General features: G+C 44.0%; 1 pseudogene; it reads left to right on the forward strand.

Moving 5' to 3' along the window:
* The first annotated feature begins 14,780 nt into the window (after positions 1-14,780).
* Positions 14,781-14,899, forward strand: LOC145405433 (5S ribosomal RNA; annotated as a pseudogene).
* The last annotated feature ends 621 nt before the right edge of the window (positions 14,900-15,520 follow it).

Below are 15,520 nucleotides of genomic sequence, written 5' to 3' on the forward strand. Positions count from 1 at the left end.
GATATTCATTCTTAGATCTTTAGTGGAAAAGTTTCTAGAGAAGGGAAAGAAGTTGTATGCGGCTTTCATGGATTTGGAGAAAGCATATGACAGGGTGGATAGACAAGGATTGTGGAAAGTGTTAAGAATATATGGAGTAGATGGGAAGTTGTTGAATGCTGTGAAGAGTATGTACGATGGTGCGAAGGCTGCAGTGCATATGGATGGTGAACTAAGTGAATTTTTCTCTTTGAAAGTTGGTTTGAAACAGGGATGTGTCATGTCTCCATGGTTGTTCAATCTGTACATGGATGGGGTAATAAAAGAGGTACAAGGTAGGGTAGTGGATGTTGGAGTGGCCCTGGTGAGAGAGGATAGTGTTTGGAAACTCCCTGTACTGTTGTTTGCAGATGATACTGTGTTGTTGAGTGAAGATGAAGGGGAGCTGCAAGGCTTGGTGGATGAGTTTGAGAGAGTGTGTAAGAAACGGAATCTAAAGGTGAATGTAGGGAAGAGTAAAATGATGGTCTTTGAGAGAGGTGAAATTAGTGAATGTACAGCGAGGTTGGATGGTGAGGAATTGGAAAATGTGAGTACGTTTTAAGTATTTGGGTAGTGTGATGAGTAAGGATGGAGGTTTGGAGGGTGAAGTGCTTGAAAGGGTACAGCAGGGAAGAAAGGTTGCTGGTTCCTTGAAAGCAGTGATAAGAAACAGGGAAGTGAGCATGGAAGTGAAAAAGTTACTACATGACAGTATTGTGATACCAACTCTAACGTACGGAAGTGAAGCTTGGACATTGTTGGAAGGACACAAGTCAAGAGTGAGAGCAGTGGAAATGAGTTATTTAAGAGGAGCCTGTGGAGTCACGTGGAGAGACAGGCTGACGAATGAGGATATAAAGGAGCGTTGTGGTGTGGATGTGGATGTGATAGGAAGTGTTATGAGGAACACACTGAGGTGGTTTGGCCATGTGGAGAGGATGGAGGGTGAAAGACTGACGAGGAGAGTGTATGTGAGTGAGGTGGAGGGGGGAAGAGGGAGGGGGAGGCCGAGGATGAGATGGAGGGATGGGGTGGAGAGGTATACGAGAGAGGGGGGGGGTGAGTTGGGAGCAGGGCAGTGAAATGGCGGGGGACAGGGCGACTTGGAGGCGATTTGTTTGTAGCCACCCCAAACGGGATTGAGGCGTCTGGCAATAGATAGATAGATAGATGTTTTTGATTGGTGATATGAATGGTAAAGTTGGGAATGTGAAGGTGGATGGAATAGTTGGTGAGTGGGGTGTGCCTGCTGAGATAGATGAGAATGGGAGGGCATTAGTGGACATGTGTGCTGGGAGGGGGTTGGTGATAGCCAATACCCTCTTCAGGCATAAAATGATCCACAGGTATACATGGCGAGTGACGAGAAGGGTGGGTGGTGAACTGATTGAAAGGAAGGCAATGATTGATTATGTGTGTGTGGATGAAAGGATGCGAAGATGTGTAATGGATGCAAGAGCTTATAGAGGTTGGGGGAGTGGACTTTCTGACCACCACTTGGTGGTGGCCAGAATTAAAATTCAAGTAAGATGGAGGTATAGAAGAAGGGAAAGACGAGAGGAAGGAGTAGTTGCAAGGAGAGTGGAAAGGTTACAAGAGGATGAGAAAGAGGCAGAGTATAAGAGAGAAGTGGAGAAACGATTGGGCAAATATGAATTGGAGCAGATGGGAGACGTGGAAGGTGTGTGTAGGATATTTACAGAAGAAATATGCGCAGCATGTGATTTGGTGTGTGGAAGGAAGAGAAGACGGAGGGGGGTACAAGGAACAGCGTGGTGGACTGAAGAGGTGAAACAGGCTGTGGCACAAAAGAAGAAAGCATACAATGAATGGATGAGAAATAGGGGCGTAGTAGAAGTTGAGAGGCGGAAGAGAGAGTTATATGTAGAAAGAAAGAGAGAGGTGAAAAGATTAGTAAGAGAGAGCAAGAAGAGAGTGGGTGAGGAATTTGGAAGGAATTTGAGTGTAAAGTGGAGGGACTGTAAGAAAATGTTCTGGAGAGAGGTGAAAAGAGTAAGACAGGGTGAAAGTGAAGTTAGCAGGGGAGTGAAAGATAAAAATGGTAGATTACTAGTGGAGAAAGGAGAAAAAGTGAGCAGATGGAGAGAACACTTTAAGGAATTGTTGAACGTAGAGGATGGAAGTAATGCGAGTATAAGTGGCTGGGGAATGGCTGGGAGAAGGAGGGAGGTGAGAAGACAGGAAGAAATCAGTAGGATAGAAGTTGTGGAAGCAGTGAAGAAAGTTAAATTGGGGAAAGCCCCAGGAATTGATGGAGTGTGTGGTGAAATGCTGAAGCATGGAGGAGAGATAGTAGTAGAATGGGTGTGGAAGATGTGCAGATTGGCCTGGGAGGAAGGTAGAGTCACGGAGGATTGGAAGTCAGGTATAATTATTCCCTTGTACAAAGGAAAAGGGGAAAAAGAAGTGTGTGGTAATCACAGGGGCATTTGTCTTCTTAGTGTAATAGGAAAAGTGTATGGTAGGATACATATTGACAGAGTTAGAGAAAGAACAGAAAAATTAGTTGGAGAAGAACAGGGAGGCTTTAGGAAGGGAAGAGGTTGTGTAGATCAGATATTCATTCTTAGATCTTTAGTGGAAAAGTTTCTAGAGAAGGGAAAGAAGTTGTATGCGGCTTTCATGGATTTGGAGAAAGCATATGACAGGGTGGATAGACAAGGATTGTGGAAAGTGTTAAGAATATATGGAGTAGATGGGAAGTTGTTGAATGCTGTGAAGAGTATGTACGATGGTGCGAAGGCTGCAGTGCGTATGGATGGTGAACTAAGTGAATTTTTCTCTTTGAAAGTTGGTTTGAAACAGGGATGTGTCATGTCTCCATGGTTGTTCAATCTGTACATGGATGGGGTAATAAAAGAGGTACAAGATAGGGTAGTGGATGTTGGAGTGGCCCTGGTGAGAGAGGATTGTGTTTGGAAACTCCCTGTACTGTTGTTTGCAGATGATACTGTGTTGTTGAGTGAAGACGAAGGGGAGCTGCAAGGCTTGGTGGATGAGTTTGAGAGAGTGTGTAAGAAACGGAATCTAAAGGTGAATGTAGGGAAGAGTAAAGTGTTGGTCTTTGAGAGAGGTGAAGTCAGTGAATGTACAGCGAGGTTGGATGGTGAGGAATTGGAAAATGTGAGTACGTTTATGTACTTGGGTAGTGTGATGAGTAAGGATGGAGGTTTGGAGGGTGAAGTGCTTGAAAGGGTACAGCAGGGAAGAAAGGTTGCTGGTTCTTTGAAAGCAGTGATAAGAAACAGGGAAGTGAGCATGGAAGTGAAAAAGTTACTACATGACAGTATTGTGATACCAACTCTAACGTACGGAAGTGAAGCTTGGACGTTGTTGGAAGGACACAAGTCAAGAGTGAGAGCAGTGGAAATGAGTTATTTAAGAGGAGCCTGTGGAGTCACATGGAGAGACAGGCTGACGAATGAGGATATAAAGGAGCGTTGTGGTGTGGATGTGGATGTGATAGGAAGCGTTATGAGGAACACACTGAGGTGGTTTGGTCATATGGAGAGGATGGAGGGTGAAAGACTGACGAAGAGAATGTATGTGAGTGAGGTGGAGGGGGGAAGAGGGAGGGGGAGGCCGAGGATGAGATGGAGGGATGGGGTGGAGAGGTATATGAGAGAGGAGGGTGTGAGTTGGGAGCAGGGCAGTGAAATGGCGGGGAACAGGGCGACTTGGAGGCGATTTGTTTGTGGCCACCCCAAACGGGATTGAGGCGTCTAGCAATAGATAGATAGATAGATCTTTCACTTTGTAGTTTGTAATATTTATGATGATGGAGGTTCAAGGAGGGGGAAAATGTGCTGATGTTACATCACCAGTTTGGATTAACACACAGATGCACTTCCTTCTTTTACAGTTTCCTTGTTCACTTGTTATTTTTGATTTTCCTTACTCATTGAGATTAACTTGTAGGCTTGTAGAGTTGTTGACCGATGTAGTTTATCGTTGATATTGTTTCTCGTAATTGAGGAGTTGTGGTTTAGGAGCAATTAGGGACGAAGTTAAACTGTGTCGATGCGACGCTGGCTCTCGTTCTCTGCTTTGCTTGTTTGTTTTTTGTTTGATTGCGTGAAGTCTCCAAATAGAGCGTAATGTTAGAGTGCTGTGATTGAGACTTTAATCAGCTTCGTTTACAGCTTCTACCACTCCCAGTGAACGTAGTGAGGTAGATGTCGTAGTTTACTGTTGTAGCGGTTGTGTAAACTCATAAGGCGTAGCTTGATTGTTGTTCGTTTTCACCACTCTCCACGTTGAGTGGTGTAGTTTATCGTAGTTGGTTCGTTATTTCTGCTGTTCACCAGTGTAAGTATTTCTATAGAGAAGGTTATTTGGTTGAATCATCGATGGGAGAGTCACTAGGAGAAAGTAATGGTGAGGTGTGTAGGAGGTACGAGTAATCAGTGTAGGCCTTCTCTGTTCCATTATTCTCTTCGTATTTTAAGTGGGATGATGAAACAGGCAGATTTGAGTCGACAGAGTTTATTGTGAGACAGTTACTTGCATAAAAGTTAAGAGCTTAGCGTGACCTGTGTAGCCTATGGTTAGTAGCAGTTTATGCTAGCTGCTGTCCTCCTGCTTTACTTCCACTCTCCTACTCCCTGTCGCTCTCCCCTTGTCTAACTCTTGTTCTCTCCTGCCCTACTCTATCTCAGTCTGTCTTCTCCTGCCTTCTGACCTTCCTGCATGTGATATCGGACTTATATTTCCCTCTAGCTTCCGGCTAAAGTGTGGGAGCGTGTGTATGCCTTGACGTGTCCGACACATGATCAGAGGTGTTTGACATTCTTGCTTAGTCTTGGGTAAGGGGATGTGTTCTCTAACTCTTCCTGGAGGACTCAGACATAGCTACGTTTTCTACATATTGTTACCAATAGCTATAAGCAGTATTTACACATAGTATTGTGTTCAAGGTAGCTACTTACAACACGTCTGTGGCCGTTGCAAAGATTAATCTGACAGTACGAAGGTGCACTTGAAGCACATACAGTAACCCAGTGTTGCACTGCCCCTAATCCTTGGCACTCTGAATTCTAATTTCTTAACACTGCATATTCTTTTCTTACTAGCACAGCACTTGAAACTCACCAGTGTTGCACTCTGCACTTAATCCTTGGCATTTTGAATTCTAATTTCTTAACACTGCACATTCTGATCTTAACACTGCACAACACTGTAAATTCCCATGTGGTCTAGTGGCGAGTTTTTGCTGTTTATTCACTGTCAGAGTCCAAGAGTAGGTGTTGCAGGTGGCCGAGGGGTGTGTCGCTGGGACGTGGTGATGGGCTACCCACTGCAGACAACTCTGAAGATAGCCGCAAACTCATGTCCAGTGGCGACTCCACCGTGGCTGGTGTGCTGGGCTGTGGCTCGGAGGTGGAAGGCATGTCTTGGTGAGACTGGTGTGGAAGGCATGTCTTGGTGAGACTGGGCACGGCAGGAGTCACAAGCCTGAAGAAAATGTCAATGGTTGATTGACCTTAGAAACCGTGATTCTGGCAAGTGATGATGCACTGTCTAAAAGCGCGCACTTCCTGCACTAATCCCAGGGATCCCATCTCCTGGTTCCAGTCCGGGTGTTCAAGGTAGTCCAGAACGAACTCGACATGCTCCTGGAGTGCGCTCAGCTTGGGGATGGCTGGAGTAGTGGCGCGCTGAGAGGAGTCCACATCATCCTCACTGTCCTTATCGGAATCTTCCAGCTGGGTACTTGTACCTGCAACTGAAGATGCGATCTCGATATTAGACATGATATGATACCCAGGATCGCCCTTGTTGTCATCCAACCACTCACACACTTCGTCTACATCCACCTCATCCCCAGTTGCACAAAGACGCGCATGGAAGTCATCCATGTCAAAATCTAGAAAGTCGTGCACCACATCGGCTCTGAGAAGCAGACGAGACCAACCACTTTCCAGAGTCTTGACAAAGACTTCCCTCCATGCACCGGCCCAGTTGTAGATGGCTGACTTGAGGCTGTATCGGCGAAGGTTTTCCACATTTTGCTGGCCTCGCATGTCCCATCCCTCTCTGCACTCATCCTTGTCCTCGAGAACAACCATCACCTCGTCCAGAAACTTCCAACGGTACAGCCTTTTCGTTCCCATGATCACTCCTTGGTCCATTTGTTGGATGAGAGCAGTCGTATTAGGTGGCAGAAACAAGCACCTAATGTGGCCATTCTCAGCCACCAACTCCCTGCCGGACGGATGTGCAGGTGCATTGTCCAAGAGAAGGAGAGCCTTTACCTGGTTGTGTGGGATTTCCATTGTGTTTGTCTGCTAATGGATGACCTCCTTGATGAAGTGCTGGTGAAACCAGTCTTTGAAGATTTTAGCTGTGAACCAAGCCTTCACAGAATGGTACCAAACAACAGGAAGGACATCCATAAATGCATGAAGGCACCGAGACTGCTTTGCACAGCCAACAGTAACGGGCATGAGCCAGTGCATGCCGTTAGCATTGGCGCAACGCAAAGCAGATATCCATTGCTTGAGAGCTTCCATCCAGGCACACGCGTTTCCGTCTCATCTGCTGGAGTGTTCGTTGGCAGCGAGCAATAGAATAGTCCAGTTTCGTCATCGTTGTAGACTTGACTGAGAGTGAGGCCCTCCCTGTCAATCAAGCCCTTCACCTTCTTCAGAAACTCTTGTACTCCCTCCTCATTGGTGTCCAAAGCTTCACCATGGGTCTTATGGTTGGCAAGTCCATGTCGTAACTTGAAAGCGAAGAGCCAACTCTCGGTTGCCTTGAAGTATGGGGTGTCGTGTAACCTTGCGAACTTCTCAGCATCAGCCATCATCTCCGTACCACACACCAGCACACCAGCAGCATGTTGTTGACGATACCAAATCAGCGTGGAGTGGTCGATTTTTGCAAACCTTGGAGGGTACAATTTCTTCCTTTGCACATTGCATTTGGTCTTCGATGTGAAGTCAGCCGTGTACTGGGTGAGTTTGTCCCGGGATTTCTTGATATCGAACAAGGTAGAGCAGGCCACGTTGAATTCCTGGAGGATGTGGAACGTCGACCACCCTGCGTCCACCGTCTCCAATGTCTCTCTCCTTCTCCAGAGACAGAACCACTTATTTCCTCTTCTTGGGCGACTGGGCCATCATCGCACACACGAGTAAGAGGCAGCAGAGGAACAGCAAGGCCTGCAGCAGGTGGGGCACCACCACAAAAGCGAGCACATGGGTGGCCATGGCGATGAGCGTGCACTCACGACAATGGGTAGGCGGGAGACGGGGAGGAGGCAGGGGTGCTCTGCCGGACGTCGGCTTAACTACACACCCAAACACAGCTGTTCGTCGCCGTGCGGCAAGTTCAATTCACAGATGAAAACATGTTGGATTTTTTTTTTATTTTTTTTTTTTTTATTTTTTTTTTTTTTTATGGGCCTGAACCCAAAATGTCCAGGACTTGGGGTGTCTGGGACTTGGGCATCTGGGTCTTCCAGGGATTACTGTACTGCACAACCTGGGGGATGTCCTGGCAACTGGTAAAATTTTACCAAGTTTACCATTTCATTGACATGGGGCACACTGACTCGTCCAGTTGGAGCGAGAACAGTGTCTTGTATGGTCCATGAACTTGGTTACACAAGTCACAGGCCTGTGAGAAAGCCTCTTCTCACAAAAAACCAGCGACTTCGTAGGCTTGCCTTTGCTAACAAATATCTTAACTGGCATGAGGAGCAATGGTTGTCAGTGTTGTGGTCTGATGAGGCAACATTTAGTGTCACCTGTAACAGGGGAGCACGTGTGTACCGACGCAAAGGTAGTGACCCACTTGACCAACGGTATGTAGAAAGCACAGTTAAACATCGTGATTCACTCATGGTATGGGGTTGTTTCTCAGGGAAGGGTTTGGGGAAGCTTGTTGTACTTCCCAAGAACCTTAGAGTGAATCAGGATGTTTACCTGGAGCTTCTGTGTGATCATTTACCAGACTCCTTCGAGCTAACTGGTGCACGAGTGTTTCAGCAGGACGGTGCACCTGCTCACAAGGCCAAATCAGTCACCAATTGGCTTCGTGACTGTGAGGTATCATTCATGAAAGACTGGCCAGGAAATAGCCCAGACCTCAACCCGATTGAAAACCTCTGGTACCTCGTAAAGAAGAGTCTCCAAGGGAAGGACGTGAGCTCTCTGCCTAAGCTGGAAGCCGTCATTCATGACTCCTGGGACAAAATACCCCTCCAGCACCTCAGGTGCCTCGCCCATTCACTTCCAAGACGTTCCATGAAGAAGTGTAAAGGCTACCCTACGAAGTACTAAAGGTAAATAAAATTATCTATCTATCTATCTATCTGTATATATATATATATATATATATATATATGTGTGTATATGACTTAGTCATCGGGGGCACACTCTTTCAGCATTGCAATATACACAAGACAACTTGGGTGTCGCCGTGTGGAAAATATAAAAATCAGATTGATCACATCGCTATCAGTAGGAGGCATATAAGTTCTCTGCTAGATGTCCATGTTAAACGGGGAGCGGATATTGGTAGTGACCATCAACTCAGCATTGCAAAAATAAGATTTAAACTTAAAAATCAGAAGAAGGAAATATCTGGTGTTGGTAGATACGATATTGTTAAGCTTAGAAGGGAAGGAGAAGAAAAGGAGGAATTCAGATTAGAATGCAGAAATAGGTTTTTGGTGTTGGAAACGTTGGAAGAGGGGAGAGAAGTGTAGATGAGATGTGGGAGGATGTGAACAAAGTTTTGCATGAGACTGCTGAATGTACGATTGGAAGGAGACATAGATTCAGGAGAAAGAAATGGATATTAGAGGAAACGTGGGATATGATAAAAAAGAGAGGTGAGGCTAAATTGAGGAGTGAGATGCAATGCGTTGATGAACGAGAGATTGAATTAGCAAGAGCTGTGTACTGGAGTTTGAATTCAGAAGTAAGAAGGTTAGCTAGGAGAGATAAAAGAAGATGTGTGGATGAAAAGGTTGCAGAGACTGAAATCTTAATAAACAAAAATGATGGACAGAGTCAAAGAATAGCATATGAATCGATTAGAGAACTGAGTGGTAATGCAGGTAAACGCAAGGAAATACCAGTTAGAGACAGGGAAGGAAATTTATTGACCAAAGATGGAGATATTAAAAATAGATGGGAAGAGCATTTTGAGACAGTTCTTAATAGACCAATACCACCAGAAGAGGATATACCGTCTGCTCAGGAAGATTTAAATATAGAAACAGGAGAGTTGAGGCTTGCAGAAGTGGAGAAAGCAGTAAAACAGTTAAGGAATAATAAGGCACCAGGGGAGGATGGTTTATTTCCGGAAATGTTTAAAGTGGAGGGGGATAGATTAATAATGATCTTGACCAAGCTATTCAGTAAGATATGGGTGACGGGGTTACTACCATCAGTTTGGAAGAATGGTGTAATTGTTAAAGTTCTGAAGAAGGGAGACCTGAGTGAATGTGGTAATTGGAGGGGAATCTCTTTGTCACCAACAGCTTTGAAAGTTTTCAGTAGAGTGTTGTTAAATAGGTTGGAGCCGGTGGTTGAGGGTATTCTGAGGGATGAACAGGCTGGTTTTAGAAAGGGACGTGGTTGCAATGATCAGATCTTTATAGTTAGGCATTTGATGCAGCAAGTTAATGAAATGAGAGTACCGTTAAGTCTTTGTTTTGTTGATTTTGAAAAGGCTTTTGATAGTGTTTCGAGAGAGACTATGGGGAAGATCATGAGACATTATGGAATACCAGAGGAGTTTGTGAGGGTCATTATGAACATGCATGAGGACACATTTTGTAAAGTGATGGTTGATGGTTGTCTGAGTGATTCGTTTGAAGTCAAGTCCGGAGTAATTCAAGGTGGTGTTCTATCGCCTTTACTATTTATATTGGTCATTGATTACATCATGAAACACGTTGGAACAGAAACCAGTGCAGGTATACTTTGGGGAGAGAACAGGAAACTTTTGGATTTAGATTATGCAGATGATATAGTTTTGATTTGTGATGGGCCAGAAGAGATGCAGAGAGTGTTGGACTGTTTGGTGAGTGAAGGTCGCAAGGTGGGTTTGGTTATTAATTGTGGAAAAACTGAAATAATTAATATGAATATGGAAAATGCGCAGGAATGTGTAATTGGAGGTATGGTTGTAAAGCAAGTTGATAGGTTTAAATATTTAGGTACTTATTTAGCCAAGGATGGTTCTTTGAACTTTGAATTCGAGGAAAGGTTAAAGAAGGCTAATCAGGCAATGGGAATGCTTAAAAATATTTGGAATAATAACAATTTTTCTGTGCATACAAAAATCAAACTTTATAAGGTAATGGATAGGAGTATCTTAATTTATGGACATGAGTCTTGGTACAGCACAGTGACTATGGAAAATAAATTCTTGGTGTTTGAAAATAAAGCACTTAGAAGAATATTAGGAGTTAAGTGGTGGGAAAGGATACCAAATAGTAGAATTAGAGAAATAACGGGAGTGCAGCCGATTGATGAATATGTTAGATTCTCACGATGGAAGTGGCTAGGACATGTGTATAGGAGACAGGGAATAGTACGAGGTACACCAGGGTGGGTGGCACTTGGTAGGAGAGGTAGAGGAAGGCCAAAAGAGACGTGGGTGAGGACAATGAGACGGGAAGCTGGAGATGAGTGTTGGGGAGATCTTGAGGAGTTAGCACAAGATAGGATGTGGTGGTGTGAGTTCATCGAGGCCCTATGCATCCCCGAGGGTGCCACATGAAATGATATATATATATATATATATATATATATATATATATATACATACAGTATATATATATATATATATACATATATATATATATATATATATATATATATATATATATATATATATATATATATATATATATATATATATATATATATATATATATATATACAGTATATATATATATATATATATATATATATATATATATATATGTATGTATGTATATGTGGTGCTTCCCAAAAGTTCCAGTAATTCAAACAGAGGGAGCCAACCGTTTGCAGTTTTGCCTTTTGCCGCTAGGAGGAGTCAGCAGCATGCCTTGTGCATCAGTGTGGCCCCAGCCATGTCTGTGAGTGGTTGTGTTGTTGAGCTATGCTGACTATTGTAATGTGGTGTGTAGGTGGTTTGGCGGTTTTGCAGTGGTGGACCAATGGCGCACCAATGTCAATTCGATGATGATTGTTTTCTTCGATATCGAAGGGATTGTTCACAAGGAATTCATCCCACCCAGTCAATCTGTCAGTGGAAAGTTTTACTGTGAAGTTTTGTAGCATCTGAGGGAGAACATCCACCTCAAATGTCCAGAATGGTGGAAGAACAAGGACTGGGTCCTGCATCATGACAACGCCCCCGCCCACACATGAATTGTTGTCCGGCAGTTCCTGGTTGCTACTAACACAGTAGTCATTCCCCACCCACCCTGTTCACCTGACCTTTCCCCCTGCGACTTTTTCCTGTTTCCCAAGCTAAAATTACAACTGAAAGGGCATTGATTTGACTCGATGGAGGAGATCCATACAGAATCACAGGAGGTGCTCAAGACCATTAAGTCTGAAACCTTCCAGGGATGCATGGACTTGTGGAAAAAATGCTGGGACTACTGTATACATGCCCAAGGGGACTACTTCAAAGGCAACAGTGAGAACTAGGAGGTAAGGTAACTTAGTTTCCTACAATATTCAAATTACTGGAACTTTTGGGTAGCACCTCGTATATATTACCTCCCCTCCATCCTTCTTTCCTTCCATCCTCTTCTGTCTTTCTTTCCTTCATTCTTTCCTCGTCCTTCTGCCTACAGGTGACTGTACACTCCCTCTTCTGTCTTTCTTTCCCATTCCTTCTGCCTGTGGGTGACTACACTGAGTAACAAGCCAAGTGGTTTCTTGTACACCAGGAAACCATTTACTATGCTGGGTGGTAACCATATAACCAGATTTTGGATCCTGGTCGTTCAGTGGGTAATTACAGCAACTCCAATTGGATTGACCTGGTGAAGGTTTATATCCAAGGGGTGGTTGGAGTTTATTGCTCATGTAATTCCACTCAGGGATGAGTGAGGCTGGTCACTTTCATCTTAAATGTCAGAACTGGCTTGCCTAGCCCTGGGCTTCTACACTCCTTATGGGGCAACGTAGGATTGGATGATGGATAAACATATATATATATATATATATATATATATATATATATATATATATTGTGTATATATATACATATATATATATATATATATATATATATATATATATATATATATATATATATATATGAAGCCTCTGTGGTACAGTGGTAGAGTGTGCGTTTCATACACTGGTGAACTAGGGTTTGCGCCCCGCCAGAGTAATAAACTTTGGGAGTGTTCACCTGGCCACTTACTGCATTTGCAGACGCAAGGGGTGGTATGGTTGAACCAGTGTCACTTACTGTTAAGTATGCTTGCACCCAGTCAGCTTGCTCAGGCCGATTACACTTGGTAGACTACACACAGGTCCAAAGCCACTACAACACTACAGTTACACTTACAAGCACTTCTCACCCAACATACAATCTCTTCCAGACAGCCCAAGCCACTTGGTAGAGTTACTTTGACTGTATTGTCCCAACTTCGGTCAGGATAGGCCGGTCCTGCAGTGGATACTCAAACGGCTGATGATGATGATAATATATATATATATATATATATATATATATACAGTCAACCCTTGGCTATCACGGGTTTTGCTATCGCGTTTCATGGCTATCACGGACAGGTGAAATGCAACACGATTACCTTTATCGCGACCTCAACTACTGCTATCGCGGACGATGGTCGGCCAGAAACATTCAAATCGCGCGGGCTCCGCCCATGCGTATACTAAACGCCTTGCCGTGATTGGCGCGACGTCACAGGCTACCCGAGCGCTGATTGGCCCAAGACATGGTTACAGCTACCCATCCTTCCCGCCAAGGTTCAGAGTAGAGATGGAAAACTCGATTCACTTTGGTGACTCGAGTTTTTATGAGTCACTCACCGAAGAGAATCGGGTACTTGAATCACTCGATTCACCAAGTCAGTAGCCTGGCTGCAGCAAGTGAGGCACTGAGAGGACTGCATTAAAACAACGTTAAAAAACGTTAAGCCATTCTGAGGTGATGTAAAGAGCTTTAAATTATTAGTAGGATAAAGAAAAACATTTAGATTGCTTAATAATTTATTATTTTATTGCTAGAATAAAACAGAAATGAAAAACACAGCGACCTGTTATTTAAAATCCTTCCCAATTCGTGAGTCACCAGTGACTCGGTGAGCCGGGCCTTGGCCGGGCCCCACCGCATCTGTCCGGGGTGGCCTAAGTCATGTAATTCGAGTTCTAAGAAATCTTGTTCACACTCAATAATCGAGGCTGGAACACGCTGCCTGCAAGTGGTCCTGTGCTATGAGTGGTGATGTGTGCTCACACTACTGTTCATACCAAGCAGTGGTGTGAACACTGAGCAATACTTACACCGCGACCGGGTATTTCAAACTCATGAGTGGTGAGCCGGGTCGGGCCCCGCCACATTTGCCCGGAGCGGCCTGAGTCGGTCGAGTTTTAAAGTTATAAGTCACTCGTGACACTCGTGTCCATAACTCGAGGCTGAAACCCGCAGCCTGCCACGAGCTGAAGGTCTGGTCACTTGGTCAGTGAACAGCCAGTGATGGTGTGGTGTGAGTGGTGGTGTCTCCTCATACCAGGCGGTGATATGAGCAGTGCACATACCACTCTCGAGTCTCAACCGAAATATAATGTTAGAATATAAACTAAGTGAACGAGTTAATGAAAACAATGACTCGGTACACCCGATTCAGCGAAAGGAATCGTTCGATTTGAACGATTGACTCACGAGTCTTACATCACTAGTTCAGAGAGAGTCAGCGTTACCAGTCGACAGCAGCTATAGCCGTGAAGACCTATTGTTCAACCACAATGGCCACCAATACCCCATCCAACCCTCCTACCATTGGTGCACGTAACGCGGCTAACCCAGGACGGCAAGTGAGGAAGAGGAAGAACCTGCCTTATGCTCAGGGTCCCTTCCAGACTCCTGATGAAGCTGATCAATTCCTAGATGAGATAGAACGTCGGAGGGGTGGCCAGTAATACTCCACCCCAGCCTCGGAACCCCTTCAACCCACCCAAGCCCCTCATCCTCTCCAAAAATGTTAAGTAAAATGGCTTATTACAGTTAATTCTGTTTTATTTATAACCTTTATGTACTGTACTGTTGTTAATTTGCAGCATTGGTTTGTAATCCCAGGTATTTTAGTGAAGGAGATGTGAAAATAGGGTAAGGTTGGGGTAAAGTTGGAGGTCGGGGAACCAATTAGAATTTTTCCCATTAGTTCTTAAGTATGGCTATCGCGATTTTGGCTATGGCGGGTCGCCTAGGGTACCAATTACTCGTGATAGCCAAGGGTTGACTGTTATATATATATATATATATATATATATATATATATATATATATATGGTACTATACATATACAAGTGTATGTTACAATTATATTACTTCAATGACTACAATTATTATCACTGTTACAGTATGACAATTATGTTACTTTTACAATAGTATATATTTCACTTTATTAGCTTACAAGTTGATTGTAATGTGTAAATATTATGAATTAATATGTTATGACAGTATTTACTGTCATTGGTACAACAGCTTTGTGTGACTGAGCGTTATGTTTGCATTGTATAGGCACTAGTATATATCGCACGTTGAGTACACCGCTTCCCGTCCGATCAGCGAAGTTAAGCAACGTTGGGTCTGGTTAGTACTTGGATGGGTGACCGCCTGGGAACACCAGATGCTGTTGGCATAACATTCTCCCTACGTGTCAAGTGGGGTTGGTGGAGGATTAGTGCCCCTCCCTGTAAAACAATTAACTCTGAGCCCTTGGCCACCCTGTTTGGGATACATGGCGTCTGGCAATGAATGAATGAATATATCGCGGTAGTGACTGCTGGAGACATACCAGTACACAGCTTCCCACTAGGAATATCAGTCCACATAATGTATATCCACAATCTTGTCCCAGACCATAAAAAATGTCTTAACATAAGACATATCTCAAACAATCTCTTTGTAGTCCAGACGACCAAGAATTTTGTGACGTATTCAAACTTGTGGGATAACCAACACTTGTCAATGATTCCATGTGAATGGAAATCTACCAGACACTACATCACACACACACACATCCTCTCCAAGCTGTATATAATGTCAGAGAGATTCCCTTCGGGTCAGAAAGAGTTAGAGAGGGTCCAAGAATACAATCGAGAGTAGAAGGCAGGAGATAGGGTCAGCTAGAAGGTTTTGCTGTCATGCTACATTACGCTGTAAATCACACTTCTATATAAATTTGTACAATAAACTCCATAGCCCAAGAATGCTCTGTAATTCACCTTGCTTATGATACACAAAGGGGGAAGGTGAGAAA

This window comes from Coenobita brevimanus, chromosome 66 (genome assembly GCF_032717465.1).
Source record: "Coenobita brevimanus isolate Jiangsu-jjx chromosome 66, ASM3271746v2, whole genome shotgun sequence".
Classification (NCBI taxonomy): Eukaryota; Metazoa; Arthropoda; class Malacostraca; order Decapoda; family Coenobitidae; genus Coenobita; species Coenobita brevimanus.